This window comes from Heptranchias perlo, chromosome 38 (assembly GCF_035084215.1).
Source record: "Heptranchias perlo isolate sHepPer1 chromosome 38, sHepPer1.hap1, whole genome shotgun sequence".
In the NCBI taxonomy this organism is placed as follows: Eukaryota; Metazoa; Chordata; class Chondrichthyes; order Hexanchiformes; family Hexanchidae; genus Heptranchias; species Heptranchias perlo.
Genome location: NC_090362.1, coordinates 8,657,321 through 8,679,942, shown reverse-complemented (window position 1 = coordinate 8,679,942; position 22,622 = coordinate 8,657,321). Strand labels below are relative to the sequence as shown.

General features: G+C 40.8%; 1 protein-coding gene across 4 annotated transcripts in view; it reads left to right on the top strand.

Moving 5' to 3' along the window:
* znf592 (zinc finger protein 592) overlaps nucleotides 1–22,622 on the top strand; it is a 133,907-nt gene that overhangs the window by 25,754 nt on the left and 85,531 nt on the right. For 3 of the 4 annotated variants that reach the window (XM_067973387.1, XM_067973389.1, XM_067973390.1), the window contains exon 2: nucleotides 17,039–17,149. The exons of the other annotated variant lie outside the window; for it this stretch is intronic. The gene's annotated coding sequence lies outside the window, so the exon portion shown is untranslated. The remainder of the gene's footprint in view (nucleotides 1–17,038; nucleotides 17,150–22,622) is intronic. 4 annotated transcript variants of the gene reach the window in all.

Sequence of the window (22,622 nt, the reverse complement as noted above, 5' to 3'; positions counted from 1 at the left end):
CTGTCCCTGCACAGGTTGCAGAAGTGCACCACTATCCATGTTCCACCAATGCGTAGAACATACAAAAACGGGCAAGAAAAGGCCAGCTGGTCCATCGAGCCTGTCCCTATACAGTCATAGTGCAAGATCTCAATCAAATCTTCCAGAAGTCTGTGCTTTTCTGGAGTAAAAGGACCCAGTTCTCTAAGCCTATCATGGTAGCTAAAGGCTTTTAAGGTAGGTTTCGATCTGCCCACCTCTGAATCTTTTCCAGGGACACTCTTTCATTCACCATGTGAGGGGAACAAAACTGAACACTATTCTATCTGAGGCTTAACCAAGATCTTACAAAGGGACAATATAGTGCTTTATGTTTTATATTGGATCGTCCTAGCAATACATTTTAATAATCTATTTGTTTTTGCTGTAGCCTCATGGCACTGGTTGTGGATTTTGAGATTCATGTACTACAACACCCAGGTCTCTTTTCTGCTCAATAACCCTGCATGGCATACACATGGTTGGCATTAGCCCTACCCACATGCATAAAACTACATTTATCTATACTACATTACATATGCCAGATATGGGCCCATTGCTAGTTCTTCTGAACCTGATAACCTACTCAAGGACACAAGCTGCCAATCTACAGAAATTCCCCTCTGCAATTAGTCTCCAATTGACCTCAGGGTGTGCCTATTTTACCAGTCCCTTAAAGGGACAGGCGAAGTTAAACACAGCTTCAAATTAGCAACTAAACATCACAACTGTGTTCCAGATCTTGGACTCTTAATTGCGCAATACCACAGGAAATCAGCTAGTTTTTAATGACATTAGGAGGGGGATCAGGACAGAGAAAAGGGGAAGTGGAGAGCAGACTTCGAAGCTGAACTTTTACCTTCATATCTCCGTGGAACAAATTAAGCTACAAGGCCGGTGATTTGCATCATTTGCAGGATTTTATATTGTATAGGTACTAACCCTTGGTATGCCGTGCACAAATGTCTACTCTGTATTCAAATGGATTGTCATATTTTCAACAGGCTAAATGTTACTGATTCAGAGTTGATTGATGGGAAGTAAATCATTATTTTGAACAGATGGACACCGACCCAGTTTTCTTTTCCTGACTTTTTGTTATAAAACTTGTGGCTTCAAATAATGAGGTTATTGGTGGGCACTCTGACATGACTTTTACAAGTAGCACTGGAATTTCCTTTCAATAGAAGGTCAGATTAGCTTCTTGCTGGTGGAAAAATCAATGCCACAAATTCATAAGATGAGCAGAAGGTTCTAAAAGCTTTAAAATTATTACTTATTGGAATAGATTTTCAACATGGCTGTTTCGCTGTAGACAGTAATGGCATGTCTCACTTGTACTGTGGTACATCTTATCAAAGTTGTATAACATTTTTAAAAGCTTAGAGGTTTTCAGGGTGTGTAATTTAAAGTTAGAAAATGTGGGAGTGACCTGTACTAAAATGCAAGGTGTAATTTGGCTGCTTGTGCTAAAGAACAAATCAGAAAAGGTACTTCTACAGCCAATCCATTATGGTTATTTATGGATATGGCCTTATTTCTGGTAAATGCAGGCAGCAAGATCAAAGTATTACCAACATGAAAACATCACTTACCTTCTCGATGTGCGCCATTCCCAGTTTCAGAGCAGAGACATCTGGATGACGCACTTTCCCAGAGGGAACATTCGCCTGCAAGCCAACTCTCACTGATCTTGTACAGCTTGATAGTAGTTTTAAGATGGAAGAGGCCTGCAAGCATGCTGATATCAGGAAGTGTAGGCGAAAAAGAGCAGTTTAAACTAAAAATGGATGAGAGGTGAGGAAAAATAAATGAGGAACTCGCATTTCTGCCCACCTACCCACCCCTCCGTCTGTCCGTCACTAGCAGATCTACTGTGTCCCCACCTCTCATTAGATTGGAGAATATGCTCTCCATAAGAGTAGGAGCATTATGTTGTGTAACACGCAATGTATTATTCTGCTGCTAAAACGCAACTGTGTGAAAGTTGATGTGTCCCTTTTAAGTTCATTAGGTGTAATTGCTGTGCGTTGCTGGGCCTATTAGAGACTGATTGATTTTAGAAATCCTCAGGTCAGTTAAAGGTCAGAGTGTCTTTTTTCATATTTCCCCCCCCTTCCCCCAAGCGTGAGAGAAATTTATATGTGAAATCTGAAGTGTGACAGGTGTATCTCAAAACTATTATTTATGTATGTGATTAAACTACCTTTATTGAATTAACAATATGAGAAGTCAAACTCCAACCCAATTTTTTTTTAATTTTATCACTTCTCTTTTTGCATTTTACAGGAAGTGTTCCTCTCTGTCGAGTTTCATATCTACGAACTGTTCCAATGACATTATAGTTCTCATTTGTATATTTGTTTAAATGTAATTATTATTGCACTTCTTGCCATTGTCACCTAACCCAGCCTGTGCAACAGAGAGTCAGTATGGTAACCAAATCAGTGATCTGTATTAGTAGTGGTGAGAGCTTGCACATGTGGTCCACCTTCCTGTGCATTAAGAATACAGAAGAAGACTCAGTGATTTAACAAAAAATAAACCAGTGAGCGACAGAAATGTGGAATTCATAAACTTGAACTTTGAATAAATCAAGCTAGCTCGCCTCACTTGATGCGTCATTTTTCAGTATATTATTAAATCTTATCGATACCACTTGTTGACTTACAATACATTTCCCGTTTGATATCTTCAGTGATGCATTGTGAGGGGAGTGTCTGTTCAGGTATTTCTGAAAGTATTGCAGCACTCCTTTTTGCAGATGATAGGATTGTTGGTAGACTTACTTGGTAATCTAGTCAGCTCCACCCACTTTCTTGGACAATGGGCTAACCAATAGGATATGGTGGTGGGTGCTCCCCCAGAGTGCAGTATTATGGCTTTGCATAGCTAAAGAGGGGATCTCAAAGGTACTGTGGAGGATTCTAGGAGTATCTGTTTCAGTTGTTCATTGATATTGATGCCTGGAGGTGCTGTGGATGCCAGCTTAAGCCTGGATACAGTCCTTCAGACCATACTAAGAAGGGGCAAAGATCACTTTAACCTTGTTAGTCTTCAATCGCTGCAAAGTCCCAAAGTGGGTTAAGCTTCTGGTGTACAGAATGTGCATCTAAACAGTTCTCCTTCATGTTTTAGGTCCTAGATACTTTCGGGAGAAACTTTGTTACCCAAAGAGTGGTAAGAATGTGGAACTCACTACCACAAGGAAAAGTTGAGGCGAATAGTATAGTTGCATTTAAGGGGAAGCTAGATAAGCACATGAGGGAGAAAGGAATAGAAAGATATCCTGATAGGATAGATAAAGAAGGGTGGGAGTAGCATATGGAGCATAAATGACAACATAGACCAGTTGGGCCAAATGGCTTGTTTCTGCGCTGTAAATTCTATGCAATAGATATGCAACAGGAGGGCATCCCTGGGCCTCTGAGTGAGGTCCAGGATCAAGCTGGGAGGTAGATTTGAGGCAAAAAGGGACAGTGACTGGAGGGAGAGAGTGAGCTCTGTTCTACACTGGCTTGTTATCAGTGCTGTGGAACGTAAATCAACCTCATGGAGGGCACATCTTTTTGCCAAAGCCTCTACCATGAGGATGTGGATTAAGCATTTTATGTGTTGCTCCTGAGCAGCACCTGTCCACCCAGCAATGGCTTAAAGCCATGCTTGTCATTTATCTAAGGACCGACTAATGACTCTCCTCCTTGGTTGAGATGGCTCCAAGGTGACATTTCTGTGATGGAAATTTGGAACCAAGTCAGTTTTCTGAGGTTTACTGGTAATCCAATATCTGAAATAGGCAGGTCAGCAGTAATACACCAGCCTGGCACAACAATAAAACCTGAAGGGGTAGACCTGTCACTCGAGCAAGGATTCATCCTGTCCCACTCCAGATAACCCTGCAAGACTGCCCTAATGGGTAATGTGGTCCTAGCTGGGCTAGCAGCAGGAAGCTTATCAGTACTTTGATCAGGTAAGCTGTGCAGTTTTAGCTGGTTAAACTCCAGTCGTACCTGGTGCATGCTTGGGAGTCCCTTAGGTTGTGCCTAAGCTTTCTAAATTTAATTAAGTCAGGTGTGTTCCTTTGTGGCGACAGTGTGCACTCCATAGAGGGCAGACAGAAATTCTCTGTGTGTAGATTTCCCAGTAACTTGTTTTGGATGTTCGTAAACATGGTGATTAGATTCTTACATGTCAGTCACCTGGCTGACCAATACATTTTTTTTGGGGTGGGGGGGGATTACAACCTAATGGGCTTTATTATTATTTGACAGCGGGGTGGGGGGGAATGCTTAGAGCCTTCGAAAGGTTTCATGATTTTGAGCTGTACTGTGATGCTGCACATCATGACCTGAGTGTGAGGAGTGGTAATGGTTAGGTAGTGTGGATATCATGGACTGCTGGCATCTAAAATTTTCACCTGTTTTTAAATGATTTCTAGGAAGTGGACATTGTAGCAAAACATTAATTGTAATTGTTAATTTCAAAAATAAGTCTAAGGACGAACTCTTGAAAAATTTGCTGTCATTGGTTTACGTGTGTATTCTAGAGGATAGAAATCACAGCATTTACCAGTTTCATAAATCATCTACAAGCGAATTACTGATATGCAGTTGTTACTTGTATAAATAATAGATTTTTTTTAAAGAACAGCTGATCCGCTGTAGCATTGCTTACAGTGAGTCAAAGGATATGCTTTATAAAGACAGGAGGCATTATACTATGTAATAATGAATTATATAAAGTAGTTCTGAGTCAGAAGGTTGAGGCTTCAAGCCCCACTCCAGATACTTGAGCCGATAATCTAAGCTGTCACTTCAGTGCAGTGCTGAGGGAGTGCTGCATTGTTGGAGGTGCTGTCCTCAATGAGATATTAAACCAAGTGCCCCTTCTACATGATCCAGTGCCACTTTTGAAGAGGAAGCAGGAGTCCCAATATTCCTCCCTGAACCAACACCATCAGAAGTAGATTAACTGGTCATTCATCTCGCTGCTGTTTCTGTGATGCTGGTACACAATGGCTGATTGCATTTGCCTACATGGCAAGTTGTTACTGGACTTCAAGAGTACTCTATTTTGTCTGAAGTGCTTTGAGATCTTTTACCTGTGATAAGGTGTAATATAAATGCAATTTGTTTCTCTTGTTCTGTCTCATTTTGTGTGTGCGCGTCTCTCTTGCTCGCTCTCTCTCTATTGTGTGCTTGATCTTTTTAGTGGACTGCTGGGCTACCAAGCTCTTGACAGACGGGTCTCATTTGGAAACCTTATGAATTTGGCAAGTTTTCTGTGGGTTGCTGCCAGCCGCTAAAGACCCACATGTCCTGAACTGGCTGCCATCCACTCCACTAACCTCAATATAAAAGCTGGCTCCCACTCCCTCACACTTTTTTCCTCGTGGTGTCTATATTTCTCTGTGCATGTCTCCTTACTTCCTTCCTTTCTCTTTCTGTAAGTATTTCCTTTCCTCTGTTCCCCCTTGTTATTGTATCTCACATGTTTATTCACTGATGTATACAGTTTCTGTGTTTTACTTTTGTTAAAGCTCAGAGTACAGAGCAAGATGGCAGCAGCCAATTTGTAGCTGGTTGGAGGTAGTTATTACGAGAGTGTGCAGGAGCACAGGTGAGAGAGAAACCGGATTATTGGAGTTTGGGCTCCAGGTCAGGAGGAAGTGAGGAGGTGCTTGGTGTCTAGGTTTAGCATGTGAGATGGGGTGGGGAGGAAGTAGCAGAAAATGGGAGTTAATGGGCTGCCTATGTTTAGTCCAGGATTTCTGAACATACGAAATTGATTGGTCCATCAAGCCTGCCCCACAACATGATGGCTGGATCATCATGACTAAACACTTCTTCCCTCCCTCTTCTTCTCTCCCCACCCCCACCCCCGACCCTACAGCCATGTAATCTCCTAGGAGAGGGGAAAAAAACCCAGGGCCAATAAAGGAAAAAATACTCCAGAAAATTCCTCTCCGACCCCTCAGGCGATCAAAACCAGCCCAGGAGATCACATGTATCAAATGTTATCTATAAATTTGAGAGTGGGGTGGACAAGCTTGGGCCTGGCACCACTTGGAGTGTTGAATGGGAATAGGGCTGCAATCTAGGAGCACCTGGGAGGGCTGGAACAATAAGCAAACAAGATGAAGTTCGGCCTGCTGGGAGATGGAAATAATTGCAGTGTTGTGCTTGAGTTAATGTGAAGATCACAACAGCCCTATTGGATTTCAGGAGCATTACCTGTTTGGGTTTAATTGGAATTATGCTGGATTTCTAGAATTAAATGAAAGATTTGGATTTAGTTGGCAACACAATGTATAGTTGTGATTCTCAATCCAAAGTAATCATGATGGGATCGGAACATAGGAACAGGAGTGGGCCATTTAGCCGCTCTAGCCTGTTCTGCCATTCACTGAGATCATGGCTGATCTGTGACCTAACTCCATATACCCACCTTAGCCCCATATCCCTTAATACCTTTGGTTAACAAAAATCAATCAAGCTCAGATTTGAAATTAACAATTGATCTAGCATCAACTGCAGTTTGCGGAAGAGTTCCAAACTTCTACCGCCCTTTGTGTGTAGAAGTGTTTCCTGTCTTCACTCCTGAAAGTCCTGGCTCTAATTTTTAGGCAATGTCCCCTAGTCCTAGACTCCCCAACCAGTGGAAATAGTTTCTCACTACCCTATCGGTTCACCACAATATACTGAAAACTTCGATCAAATCACCCCTTAATCTGCTAAATTCTAGGGAATGCAACCCTAGTTTGTGTAATCTCTCCTCGTAATTTAACCCTTGGAATCCAGGTATCATTCCAGTAAATCTACACTGCACTCCCTCCAAGGCCAATATTGCCTTCGTAAGGTACGGTGCCCAGAACTGAACACTACTCCAGGTGTGGTCTAATCAAGGCTTTGTATAGCTGTAGCATAACTTCTACCCCCTTGTATTCTAGTCCTCTAAATACAAAGGCCAGCATAGCATTAGCCCTTTTGATTATTTTCTGTACCTGTCCATGGCACTTCAATGACCTATGTATATGGACCGTAAGTCTCTTTCGACCTCCACTGTTTCGAGCTTTTCACCATTTAGAAAGTATCCTTTTTAGGTCCAAGGTGGATGACCTCAGACTTGCCTACATTGAAATCCATTCACTTAATCCATTAATATGTCTCTGTAATTTTGTGCTTCCATCTACACTGCTGACAATGCTGTGAATAGTTGAGGCCCCAACACAGATTCCTGTGGGACACCACTAGTCACATCCTGCCAATTTGAGTACATGCCCATTACCCCTACTTTCTGACTCCTGCCACTCAGCCAATTTCCTAACCAGGTCATTAATTTGCCCTCAATTCCATGAGCTTGTTAATGGCGTAGACAACAATAGCAACATTATCCTGAGCAGAAACTAATTTACAACATTTTGCCAATTAAGTAAATTTACCCTGCACTGTCTTCAGCTTGCTTAGACAGGAATCAATATCTCAATCATTTTTGTGACTATTTGTACCTTTTGCATGTAGCATAATATCCAATATATAAAGATGATTTTGTGAGCTAAGAGCACCTTTCTTGTGATGCAATTTTGGATTACCATCTATGGGTCGAAGAACACTTGCTGTATTGGTTCAGATGAGAGAACTTGATCTATGCACAGTTGGAATAAGTATATGTATACTATATACGTAGGAATGTACACTTCTACACACAAAGGGCGGTAGAAGTTTGGAACTCTCTTCCGCAAACTGTAGTTGATGCTAACTCAATTGTTAATTTCAAATCTGAGATTGATAGATTTTGGTTAACCAAAGGTATTAAGGGATATGGGGCTAAGGTGGGTATATGGAGTTAGGAATCTTTTTCCGGGTGGCAGGCAGTGACTAGTGGGGTACTGCAGGGATCAGTGCTTGGGCCCCAGCTATTCACAATATATACTAATGATTTGGATGAGGGAACCAAATGTAACATTTCCAAGTTTGCAGATGACACAAAGCTGGGGTGGAATGTGAGCTGTGAGGAGGATGCAAAGAGGCTCCAATGTGATTTAGGCAAGTTGGGTGAATGGGCAAGAACATGGCAGATGCAGTATAAAGTGGATAAATGTGAGGTTATCCACTTTGATTGTAAAAACAGAAAGGCAGATTATTATCTGAATGGTGATAGATTGGGGAGGTGCAACGAGACGTGGGTGTCCTTGTACACCAGTCGCTGAAAGCGAGCATTCAGGTGCAGCAAGCAGTTAGGAAGGCGAATAGTATGTTGGCCTTCATTGCAAGAGGATTTGAGTACAGGAGCAGGGATGTCTTACTGCAGTTATACAGGGCCTTGGTGAGACCACATCTGGAGTATTGTGTGCAGTTGTAGTCTCCTTATCTGAGGAAGGATGTCCTTGCCATGGAGGGAGTGCAACGAAGGTTTACCAGACTGATTCCTGGGATGGCAGGACTGACGTATGAGGAGAGATTGGGTCGACTAGGCCTATATTCACTAGAGTTTAGAAGAATGAGAAGTTATCTCATCGAAACATATAAAATTCTAACAGGACTAGACAGACTAGATGCAGGGAGGATGTTCCCGATGATTGGGGAGTCCAGAACCAGGGGTCACAGTCTCAGGATACGGAGTATGCCATTTAGAACCAAGATGAGAAGAAATTTTTTCACTCAGAGGGTGGTGAACCTATGGAATTCTCTACCACAGAAGGCAGTGGAGGCCAAGTCATTAGATGTATTCAAGAAGGAGATAGATATATTTTTTAATGCTAAAGGGATATGGGGAAAAAGCGGGAACAGGGTACTGATTTAGACGATCAGCCATGATCATTTTGAATGGCGGAGCAGGGCCGAATGACCTATTCTTGCTCCTGTTTTCTATGTATAGGAACACTTCTTCATGCATGGGGTGGTAGAAGTGTGGAACACTCTCCCACAAAAAGCAGTATATGCTAGCTCAATAAATAATTTTAAATCTGAGATTGATAGATTTTTGCTAGCCAAAGGTATTAAGGGATGTGGGGCTAAGGCGGGGATGTGGAGTTAGGTCACAGATCAGCCATGATCTCAATGAATGGTGGAAAAGGCTCGGAAGGCTGAATGGCCTCCTCCTGTTCCTATGTCCCTAAGTACTATATAAAATTCAGATGAGGATTTGTTTAAAAACATATCGTATAAGGTTCTGGTGAAAGTGTTAGATTTGAGTATAATTGGAAATATATAAATGCAGAGTCTACAAGAGAGAAGTATAGAAACAAAGTAGTTCCAAGACAGTCAGATTGAGGGTGTAATAAAATTAACATTAGCACTGTGTTGGCAACTGGGTACTTAAATTAGATCAAGTAAATAAAGAAGTTGGCTGGATTTAATACACTTAAGAATTCATATAGAATTTAAGTACGTGCTCGCAGAAATATTGGGGATTCATTGGAAAAGGGAGTAGTGCTGGAGACAGGTGAATGTAGCATCCTTATTTTAAAAAGGGATCTGCAGGGGATCTGGGTTACTGGAGACCAGTTACTCTTTCATCTGTATCAAGGAAAATTCTACAATCAACTGTCAATGATAAGATAGTGGAAGGCTTAGAGTGATGTAAACTAATTGGTTAAAGGAAGTCATGCCAGACTAATTTAATAGAATTTTTTCATACAATAATGAAAGAATGTAAATGTGACATACTTGGATGTTAGTACGGCTTTTGATGAGGAACCTCATAGAAAACTAGTTCAGAAAATTATCAGACATGGTATTAGTGGTAGTGTGTTGAGAGGGATTGAATTGTGAATGGGGGTAGGAGCATCTATGTGAATGGGAAATATTGGGGTGTGACAAGTGGAGTCCTGCAGGGTTCAGGATTGGGGTTCCAACATTTTCGTAAATTATCTGGAAGAGGGTGGCAGTAGCTTCATCTCAAAGTTTACAGATGACACAGTAGCAGGAGTGGAAGATGGAATAAGCTTTAGGGGAAGTTGGACTGTTTGCAGAGGTGGGTGAACAATTTGACAGCTGCAGTAGATAAACTTGTGCACTTAGGGACATGGACCAGGCAGAGGGATTACGGGATTAGTGGGAAAATACTGAACACGATAAATCTGGAAAAGAAAGCGTCTAGTCTTCATAGTAAATGTTTATAGTAAATTAAGTAAATGTTTGGTTGCTGTCAATAAAGCTAATGGGATGTCATGTTACATAAAAGGAGGAATGCAGTGTAGATCAAAGGAAGTAATGCTGCCATTATAAAAATCATTGGTTCGGCCCCATCTTGACTATTGTGTGCATTTCTGGAAGCCACACAACAGAAAGGATGTAGCTGAGCTGGAAAAGGGAAAAGCAGCTAGGATGATAAGGCTATAGACTCAAAGAACTGGAACTCTCCTCTGGGGAGAAGACTGAGGAAGAGTATGATTGAGGTTTTCAAATTAATAAGACTCAGTAATGTAGAGGGTTAGTCAGGGCTATCTATGTCTTGGCATGAGAAGCAGAACAGTTATATGAGTATAAGCTGACACAAGGCAGCTTCATGTGTAGCTATAAAAAAAACAATTACTGAGCAGGTTGTCAGTTTTTGAAACTGCATAACGATGAGAGATTATAGGGGTGAATAACTTAGATTTGTTCAAGGTAAAGTTGGACAAGTAACTTAGAGAGAAGTACATTATCTGATGCAACTGCTAAAATGATCTTTTTCAGCCTTGAAATTTTCTGTGTTTCTAAGGATGTTTATTTACCATCAGAACTGTCTGATTTAAATGATATCTTCTCTGCAAGGTGTTTTGTGATTGTGTACAGTTTAGAATGGAGTTTTGCAGCAGACCTCCATCTTTGAAGAGATGACTGTTATGGGGGAAATGAAGTGGACGTTTTTTACATGCAGGGTTGTGCGGCTGTGGGATGCACGTTGGAGTTGGTGATTGAAGCAGAGACCATATCAGCATTTAAGAATAGGTTAATTAAGTGGTTGAAGGAAAGGGGGGGGAATAAAGGGATATGGGAACAAGATGGGCACATGGGATTAGGACTATTGCTCTTGTGTAGGATAAACACAAACACCAATGGCCTATTTCCATGTTGTAATTTTGATGTTTTTAAAAAAAAAACAATAGTAAAGAGATGGTGGATCTCCTAGATCTGGCAGGACAGCATGTATAGGGAAGCAGGTCCAGCTGCCAGTTGCAGACAAAGGCTAAGATTCTGGATGAGATTGGACCTTGGGTCGAAGTCTGGGCAGACATTGCTGACTGGGGCTGAGGAGGAGGGAGTGTGTGGCCTGTGATTTGAGAGGAGAGAGATTGCAGGGGATTGTGACTTGTGATTTTTGCTTCCCACACTCTGGCATCGAGACCTCCCACAGTTACCAAAATAATGGCATCTCTATTCTTATTGGATGTGTTTTTATATTCCTTAACAAAAAAAAGTACATTCCTATATTTTATTAAGTCTCTGTATAATTTGTCACAATACTTATATGTATGCATTGGTGTACTAAGAATATTGTGCATACACTGGGAACAGACCCATATTTGGGAGAGAAGGGAAAGCTGAGTATGATTTATTGATAGTTTTTTAGGTTTGGCGTCGAGATATTAGAAATATAATGGTGGACCTTGCCTTTTCTGGAGCCCTGCGTCTGTATGAGATTTGCCAACATGGATTTCCAGACTGCCTTGTATTTCTCGAGTTCCAGGCAGAGCCCATACATCCCTACCTGACTGGGTATAGAGGTTGAACACTGATCAGTTTTGGCTATTTGACACTTCATTAGAATACAGCAGCTATCCTCTTCAAGGATGGTCAACTCCAGGATGAAGAGAGGAGGTGCTTACTAATTATTATAGCCACTCCTCTGCTCTTAAGTGAGTAGGAGGCAGCTACTGTTGGATATGGGTGAGGGGTACTGGGATCATGGACAATGGTATGGCAAGCAGTCTGTGGGAAGGGTTATTTTTAGTTCAGCCGTTATGCTCCATCTCAGTCCTCTCTTGGGGATGGTATTGCTGGAGTTGGGAGCAGCACTTCTACTCCTGTTTCTCTGAATGGGTGAGGCAGAAGCTTCAGTCCCTCAATCATGAATAATTTCTGGAGATGTAATGGAAAATCAGGTCAACAGCTCTCTTGGGAAAACTGTTGCTGGAGCTGCTGGCATCAGGGTTGAGTGCATTTTAGCATAAGTACACCCCACTACATTTGGGAGACTCTTGTTATGAGACAGAGTGGAAGTGTAGGAACAGGCCACAATGGGCGGGTTGACAGGCTGGCCGGCAGGCAGGATTAGAGCTCCTGCTGACACTGCTGGGGACTCTTCGAATGGTTCAGGGTGGCCAGACTGCGGTGCAAGGAGCCAACAGTGCGGCTGATACAGTGAGGGCTGGCTAGGGAGGTTGTGGGGGATTTTCCAGAGCGTGAAGTTGAGATCTTTGCAGTGAGCTGGGAGAATGACATTGGGCAACAAGGCAGGGAGGAAGGAAGCGTTGTTCTGAGAAGCACTGCTCTGCTCTGCTCAGCTATGTATTTCTTGCAGTCACTTGCTTCTTGATCTTCCTGGGCAGCATCCAGCCAGGTTCTCCTTGTTTTTTCACTTCCATGGGGATCATTTAGGCAGGAACTGACATCAAGTCTGAAGTCCTGGGGTCTACAAGCTATTTGGATCAGAGTGTCACCAGAAGGATGAGATTTGTACAGCTTCTAGAATTTGGTCCCTGCTAAGTCTTGTGGTTAGAAGGAGCAAATTAGATAGCTGGAAAAGGAATCATAGACCAACACTTTTTGAAAATCCAGATGATCTAGTATATGCAATTACTTAACTCTAATATATAGCTGCAATCTGTGGTCAGAAAATGCTGCACAAATGTTAAATATTTTAATTTCTATTGACTCCATAATTACATATATAATCAAAATTGAAACCTTTGTGTGTGACTGGGATTCATGTAATGAACATATAGTTTAACTTGGTTGCATACTGATCTGTTTCGGGGGGGGGGGGGGGGTGCGGGGAAGGGAAGTATAGCATCTGTGACCTTCATTTATAGCCAGTAAAACAAACTGATTCATTCATTATTTTATGAACTTGATTCCTCCCCAACCTGTCACATTCTTTTTGTATTTTATACTGGAGACTGGAAGGTCAGGTTTGGAGATGTGGCTGTGGGGAAGGGAGTGGATGTTGATCTTGGAACCAGGGCTATTGGGTAGGGACCCGAAGGGGAAGGGTGCCAACGGCTGGGATAAAGCAAGGAGATAATAAGTAGATACTGAATCTTGCATCTGGTTACTCATTGGCAATCATTACAGGTTACCTAAGAACAATCCGAGTTCAGAATTGGGTCACGTGGTTCTCACAGACCAAAAACTCACTAAAAGAGGACGCCAGGAACATTTTTTTTATATATAGTATAGATTTGGTTTAATATATAAATACTGTTTTTGTTCTATTTTTGATTTTATTTGAACTAATCATATCTAATGTATTGATGAGAAAATTAAATTGGCTGAGAGGGTTACTTATGCTGCAGAACTCTCCATAAAGCTGTACCTGGTGCTATAGAAGCCAGCCTCTTTGCATTGTTGGATTGTTTCAACAGGCGTCACTATCTCCAGCAACAATCACCACCTCCAATGACAGCATAAACACTTGCTATATGGATAATTATACTCTTTTATATACCTTATGACTTCCTGATTATAACAGACATACTTTTCATGATTCATATTAAATAAGAAATCACATTGAGCCTTCACTCTCTAATGTAACATTTTTGTGTGTGGGTGGTTCGGTGTATTAGGATACTGTCTGCTGTGTGATAGAATAGCAGGGCGCAGGCTTTCTGAGCACACATGACTTTCCCACACAGTCAGTTCTGGATCTAGACTGCTGATAAATGCAGAGTGAAGGCCATGTTAGAAGGAAAGGGAAAATTGGAGGCTGATTTACTCTAAGCTGCTTTCGCTCACTTTGCAGCTGGTTACAAAACAGCCCTGGAAGCTTTGGAGCAAGTTGTCTGTAGATGCTTTTACATTTAAAAATTGCGGCCAGCAATAAGGACATGGTCTTTAGCCATCGTCTGTAGTTGGTAATTTGAACTTATCTACCTACCTTTTTCCATCGGTAGCAGAGCTCCACTTTTTTTTGAGAGTCTTAGGATCTATTGCCAGGTTTGCTGACTGCTTTTGCAAGCACCTAAGGAGAATGGCGCCAGGTAGACCTGAAGGAGAGAGCAACAGTAAGAGGCTGGTATAGTGCTGCTTCCCTGAAACCAGTGCTGAAAGGAAGAGCTTGTTAAATAAATCTATAGGTTATTAAAAATGGGTATGCACTTCCTGTCTACAAACCCTGCTTCCTGTTGTCTTGATTTTTGTCAACATTTACTATCGTAAATTGCTACATCAATTTTGCTGTCAACTGTCACAATGTAGTTGCAGACTCTGGTCACTAGGCAGCTCTAGTCTGAGTTTCTGAAGTTGTTCTCTCAACTCAATTGCCATCTTGTGCATTAAAAAACATATTCATCAACTGACCGTAGGTAATGCCACAGGCAGTTTGCCAGTAATATATAAAGCACATTCTGCAAAGTTTCTACTCCCTTTGACTACTGCTCTGGAAAGGACCTGCTGTGTTTGTGCTGATATCCTGCTGTTCTGCTTCTGCAGCACAAAGAGTCAAATAGGTTCACCACATAGCACAGGGATAGCATCTCTCTGGTGAAAATGATAATTGGTTTCCTGTCTCTGGACTTGGAGCGCAACCAAACATGGCCATACCATGCGATTGCACCTGCCCGTGTAACTGCTTTTTAAACAAAATCCTCTGTTTGAGTCAATGTATATTAGGGTTTATGAAGAATTGAAAACTATGTTTTCTCTTTTTTAAATGAAAGCAAATGTTGGCAGGATATTAGTCTACTCTTAATTCAAAGTCACTTAATTCAAATTATCTGATAATTCAGATTTTCTTAGCACCAAATTCTTATTTGCTGTGTTATTTAAATTGCTTAATTCATTTATTGGAGAATTCAAATTTTTGTAGCACAGAATAACTGAGTTATTAGCAGTAGACTATACAAGGTTGCAATACTTGATGGGTTCTAGTTGGTATCATTAATCATGAGAAACCCCAAGATTGGGGTGAAGCCTTGAATAGACTTCAATTTTGTTAATGTCTGCTTATATAGCACACAGACAGACTGGTGAAATTGCCAGACAGGTAAAATTTAATGCAGAGAAGTGTGAAGTGATGCATTTTGGAAGGAAGAATGAGGAGAGGCAATATAAACTGAATGGTACAATTTTAAAGAGGGTGCAAGAACAGATAGACCGGTGGTTTACATACACAAATCTTTGAAGGTGGCAGGACAAGTAAAAAAAAAAGCTTACGAGATGCTTGGCTTTATAAATAAAGGCATAGAATACAAAAGCAAGGAAGTTATGGTAAATGTTTATAAATCACTGGTTAGGTCTCAGCTGGAGTACTATGTCCAATCTGGGCACCACACTTTAGGAAGGATGTCAAAGCCTTGGAGACGGTGAAAAGGAGATTTACTAGAATGATACCAGGGATGAAAGACTTCAGTTGTGTGGAGAGATTAGAGAAATTGGAATTGTTCTCTTTTTAGAGCAGAGAAGGTTAAGGAGAGATTTAATGGAGTTCAAAATTATAAAGGGTTTTGATAGAGTAGATAGGGAGAAACTATTTTCACTGGCAGGAGGGTCAGTAACCAGAGGCCACAGATTCAAGATAATTGGCTAAAGAATTGGGGGGAGATGAGAATTTTTTGTACATAGGGAGTTATGATGATCTGGAATGCACTGCCTGAAATGGTGTTGGAAGCTGATTCAATAGTAACCACATTACAGAAAGGATGTAATTGCACTAGAGTGGGTACAGAGGAGATTTACGAGGATGTTGCCAGGACTGGAGAATTTTAGCTATGAGGGAAGATTGGACTGGTTGGGGTTGTTCTCTTTGGAACAGAGGAGACTGAGGGGTGATTTACTTGAGATATACAAAATTATGAGGGGCCGAGAAAGAGTGGATAGGAAGGACTTATTTCCCTTAGCAGAGAGGTCAATAACCAAGGGGCATAGATTTAAAGTGATTGGTAGAAGGATTAGAGGGGAGCTGAGGAAAAATGTTTTCACCCAGAGGGTAGTGGGGGTCTGGAACTCACTGCCTGAAAGGGTGGTAGAAGCAGAAACCCTCAACTCATTTAAAAAGTACCTGGATATGCACCTGTAGGGCCGTGACCTACAGGGCTACAGACCAAGTGCTGGAAAGTGGGATTAAGCTGGGTGGCTCATTTTCGGCCGGCGCAGACACGATGGGCCGAATGGCCACCTCCTGTGCCGTAAATTTTCTATGATTCTAACTTGCAAAAGGGAATTGGATATATATTTGAAAAGGAAAAATTTGCATGGCTATGGGGAAAGAGCGGAGGGAGTGGGACTAATTGGATAGTTCTTTCAAAGAGCCAGCACAGGTACGATGGGCTGAATGATTCTGTGTAGTTTCCTTTTGTTTAACACTTTTGGAACTTTCCAGTTATCTGTTAATGTTGCCATTGTGTGTTACTGTGCCAAGAAAGGTTATTTTACATTATTCTACACTAGGGGCATAATGGACTCAGCTGACTGTAAAAGAGAGATTGTATTGAGAAATAATCCATTTTATAAAATAATATACCCTGCTGCAAATGTACATTATGTAAAATAGCAGGGCTCCCATCCTCTAATCGGTCCGTAGCTTTATAGGAAAATGTTTAAACACAGCCTGAAACAGTACAGAAGCATCGCAATTCTGCTAATTTGCTACACAATAAATGCTATCTTTGAATGTATAACTATTCAGGTTAATTTACACCTAAAACATAAAATCTATGGTAAAGTGCAGAAAATAAGTTAGTCAATATAAAAATGCTAAATGAGCAGTCTGACCTTTGAAACCAACTAATGTAAATTAACTGACTTAATAGTTAATAAACACTTGAGGTCGGATTGTTTTATTATATAGTAAAATAATACAATTGCATTGTTTCTAGACTACCCATGGGACAGATGTGATCGGCTGGCAGTTGTGTCACTCCAGCTGATCTGCAGAAAGGTGGCTGATTTGGAGGTGTTCTAGAGCATCTGTAACAAAGAGAACTTTTGTAAGTTAACCTTATTTATTTTTTAACTAATGAGAATAGAATATATCATCAATTATAAGTATCAATTTGGCTTGTTGGTAGCACTCTTGCCTCTGAGTCAGAAGGTCAAAGGTTTAAGCCGTACTGCAGAACTTGAGCCCATAATCAGCAGTATTGTGGGAGTGCTGCATTGTCAGAGGTGCCATCTTTCAGATCAGACGTCAGACTGAGGCCCTGTCTGCCCCCTCAAAAAGATGTAATGGCACCATTTGAAGAACAGTAGAGGAGTTCTCTGTGTCGTAGCTAACATTCTGCCCTCACCTACCAAACAGGCCAAAACTGATTAACTGGTCATTACGTTATTACCGTTTGTAGGACCTTGCTGTACACAAATTAGATGTGACTACTCTTTAAAAGTAATTTATTGACTGTGAAGATGTGCTATATAAATGCAAATTTGTTCTTTATTAAAAGCACACCTTACTTTCCAAGTAATCATTTTGAGGCTTTTTGAACCTTCATGGTGTCTCATGGCCTCTTCTGCTCGCCCTTATTTTTTCCAGCCTCTCTTCTTCCTCCACCCATCTCTCTTCCTCCTTCCATTCTCTATTTTCTCTTCCTTTGTTCTCCCAACATCACCACACACAATAATTGGCACATTATCAGCCGAAGTTTTTGTTTAGAAACGTAGTTCACCTTCTACATGATTATAGTGATCCTCTCAGTAGATGCAATCACCTTAACACAAAAATTGAGGAATAATGAAACAGCCATGCAGGACTTAACAATTCTACTTTGATGAGCAGAATATGACTGGAAAGTATTAAACTTTGTTTTTAAACCTGTATTACTTATTTCACAAAAAACCCTAATGTCAATAGGAGATTCGAACCATAATGGCCTAGGAGGCATTAGTTTCAAATTAGACTGCACTTGCACTCTAGAGACATTCTACAAAGGGAATCCCTAATGTATTCTGCACAGTAGATTGGAAATTCCTTCCAGACCTTGCACACCCCATTTTTAAATACTGTACACTGAAGTAGCTGCAGATCTCTGCTGTGTTCTTAAACAGTCTGCTGACATGGTGAATGGAGTCCAGGCCATTTTGATTCCTTTTGGTGAGCTGACACAGTTCTGGTGATGTTTGAATAGTAAATATTGATGATTGCATTGGAGAAAATTGTCTGGAAGAGTTAGCCGACCAGTTTAGGGGAAAGAGTGGGGGGGTTGCAGAATTAGCATCAGTGGAGGAACAGCAATTATTTTAGCACTTCTTCAGCTGTGTGAATGTTAATTCGGCTTCCTTTCATGGATGAGGTCAGTAATCACTCCAAGCTACTTACTATCCCTGCTCATTTCAATGACTCTCACTATTCAAACAAATGTAAGGAATCTTACAACACCAGGTTAAAGTCCAACAGTTTTATTTGAAAATCACAAGCTTTCGGAGGCTTTCTCCATCGTCAGGTGAGTGTGACACTCACCTGACGAAGGAGAAAGCCTCCGAAAGCTTGTGATTTTCAAATAAAACTGTTGGACTTTAACCTGGTGTTGTAAGATTCCTTACATTTGTACACCCCAGTCCATCGCATCTCCACATCATATTCAAACAAAGTTATTCAAAAACCCTTTCCAGCGGAAATGTAGCCATTAGTTCAGCTGTTCTCCAGCAGCGCATGTGTTAATTTAGCTCCCTTTCATGACTGAGGTCAGTAACTACTCTGTGCTACTATCCCTGCTCATTTCAATGACTAACTATTCAAACAAAATATTAACAAACCTTTTCCAGCCCTTGAGTTTGTATGAAGTGAAAGGTGGTGCAAGTAAACGTTAAATTAAAAAGCTGATGAAAGGCTTGTACATATCACACACTTAGTAACAGCGTTTTCCACAAGGCCTAGATCTGCCTAATGATGAAATAATGTGATTTTGTTGGCAGGTTGCCAAGAAAGGTGATCACTTGCTCCTGTACAATATACTCCAAAACCATCCTTGCCTTATTTCGTATTTATTTAATCAAGGGTGTGCCACACTGCCAGAACTGCCATCTTTCAGATGAGTCTTTAAACCACAGTCCCATCTGCCTACACAGATGGACATAAAAGATACCATGATGACACTATTCAAAGAAGCGCAGGGGCATTCTCCCAGTGTCCCGAACAACATTTAGCCCTCAAATAACGCCTCTAAAACAAATTAACTTTTTTAACCTCATTGCTGTTTATGCAACCTTGCTGTGTTCAAATTTGCTGCAAGACAACAGTGACTATACTTCATAATTTATTCATCAGCTATAAAACATTTGTGACATCCTGAGGTTGTGAACGGCTCTATATAAATGCAAGTTTGTTTTTCTTTCCTTCTTTCTTTCCTTCCTCCTTTCTTTCCTTCAAACAGACATCAAATTTGCATGTTAATTATGTGAATCACCACAAACCCTTTGATGTTGTGGTCTCACATTTTCCTGCAATTCAACTGCAGACCTGGGTTGACTTTGTGTACAACCATAAAACCAGAGTCTCAGGCTGCCTGAAAATAATAAGAATTTGCCTCTGGATCACATGTATGGGCACTGATGACATCATGGTATCACTGAATGTATATTTAAAAAAAACATTTTAAATGTAGATTTTGTCAGGCAGTACCAAAATAAGTAGGAGAAAATGGTGGGAGCTGGAAGGAGTTGAAGTAGGAGCTGGTAGATATGTCTCCATTACCTTGTACTGCCAAAAACCATTGATGGACACAATGGGTAGGATTTTGCAGCCGACATGTTCACCAATGTCTGATTTGGAAGAAAATTCTGCCAAATTCAACATCGTTTTCTGAACTAAATGTGATATCTGGCTAATGGACGCAGTAAACTTGATCCCTTCCTTGCCCAAGCCCATCCTCTGTAACATCAAAGATATAGCCAAGCTGCCAACCTTCAGAGTAAATCCTGGAGCAGAACCAGAAATTGCTAGTGCTTGAGTTGGAGACCCATATTTGACAGAGAGCAAGAGCTGCCACATGGATACAGTAGTGTAGTGGTTATATTACTAGACTAATAACCTAGAGGACGGGACTAATAATCCAGAGAATGCGAGTTCAAATCCTACCATGGCAGTTTGTGAATTTTGAATTCAGTTTAAAAAGGTGGAAATAAAAAGCTGGAATCGGTAAAAGTGACCATGAAGCTGTCGGATTGGCGTAAAAACCCAACCGGTTCACTGATTTCCTTTAGAGAGGGAAACATGCTGTCCTTACCCAGTCTGGCATATATGTGATTCCAGTCCCACACCAATGTGGTTGACTCACCTGCCCTCTGCAGTGGCCTAGCAAAGCCACTTGGATGCTCAAGAAGGCCCACTACCACCTTAGGGTAACTAGGGATGGGAAATAATTGCCAGCGGCGCACACATCCCAAAAATAATTTTTTTAAAAACCTACACCTCAATATTCTGCTAACAATCAAAGTTTACAGCAACAAAGATGCGCACACTGCGTCTCATGCTTGTAGAAATGTCTTCCCGTTAGTATTATTGCCTGGAACTCAATCGCATGTGTGTAGACGTTCAAATACAAAATTAACCACTGCCTGCTGAACCAGCATTTTTGATGTATTTGGATTTGGGAAATCTCTCTTGCCCCTTGGAAACCCCAGTATAACTTTTCTGTGCTCTCTTTAACTACAAGGCCAAATCTTTGTCCCTTGGAAATTCGAGTATATGCATGACCTGTTTTTGTTGGACGCTCTTATTTACCATGTACATAAATGATTTGGACATAGAAATTGTGGGGTAAATTTCGAAATCTGTTTCCATCAACGAGATGATAACAAGAAAGTACAAATTTAAAATACACCGAAGCAAAGTTTAGAAAACTAGTTCTTTATACATTGAGCGATTAGAATGTGGAATTCTCCATCACAGACTATCATTGAAGAAGAGTCCATAAATTTGTTTAAAAGGGAATTAGATAATTACTTGAAAAAGAGGAATAATAAATGTTATGAGGAGCACACAGGAGAGTGGGATTAAACTAAATGTGGCTCATACAGAGAAAACATTGGTGCAGACTTGATGGTTCAGAGACTTTTCTGTTCTGGGAATTTGGATCAGTTCATGGTTTACATACTGCTGCTTCACGCTGTGTGTGTATGTGGCAAATATTTTAATTGCAGTTAGTTACAGTAAATCATAGTATTCCTGATTTGTAAAACTTCTACAATTTATAAATGAGGTGCATTATCTGTTCACGTGCATATTTCATAGATGAGCATTTTGGGGATTCTGTGAATAACACTAACAAAAATGCAGGTTATGTTTGCAACGAATAAAGGAAAACCACTAACGCACAAGGGAGGGGGAGAAAATGACAAAAGCGCTTAGTCATAACTTGTCTTTTTGGTTATGGTAATTCTGAGTTCCTGTGTGTCTATTTTGGGGTTTTCTAGTGACAAGAACTTAAAACTGATGGTTGTGAAAAATTATGTATAATCGCATCCTTTTAAGTTTGGATCCTTATTTTTGTTCAGGTGATATACTGGAGACAAAAAGAGTAGGAGAGTATTCCTGGAAAGTAAGTTTGTTTTAGTAGTATAAGTTTTATTTTATTGCTTACCATTATCTGTAGATTATGCTACAATTGTTTGAATGCAATAGGTTTAAGGTAAAGTTGCACAGCTTTTGCTGAAGAAACTTAGGAATGGTTAAGACGTGGAACAAACGATACATGTTATATAAGTTATGCCTAGGGAAACCATATTGCATCAATGAGTGACTCCTAACATTTTTTCTAATTCTCACCTATCCCTTTGGTATTTGCTAAAAGCCCTCGGTAGACTTGTTTGGACATTTTTTTTAAGAAGAAAAACAGGCTGTGCCAGTTTGTGAAACTGTGGCAGTGTGTATGCAAAAGAGGAGGCGGTCACTGGTTTAATATCTAGTGTTCCTCTGAGGGAAGAGGTTGGTTTACCATTGAGCAGAAACCTGCTCTGATGCACATCAGAGACGATGTTGTCTCAGAGCTGGGAGTTTTAATGACGCACACCAAGCAGCTTGACATCAGAGTGTCGAGCCTGAACATGCAGTATGCAGGCACCTGGTACTCGAGTACATCTGCTGCAGCTAGCAATATGCGCGCAGTCCAAGGAACCGTCGGCAAGTATAAGAAATTGATGCAACCTTTAGACTCTTTGTCCTTCTCTATCTTTGCTCAGAATAAATATTAGCAAGGTGTGTAATGTTGAGTCCAGTCACACACGGTGAAGCTGCCAAAAGAAATGTGAATAATTTGCCAAGAAACAGAGGTTTGGCTGGGAGAGAATTGCTGGTCTGCACAAAGTTGTACTGTTGCTGTTTTCTTAAAATCCTGCAGTACCAAGTAATAAATACAAAGCTGTCATGGCTTTTATGTAATAATCCAGTGTGTTGAACAAAAAAAAACAGAACACCGTGTGCAAAAATCCAGTCAGTACACAACATTCATAAGAGAAGTGAACTGGAGG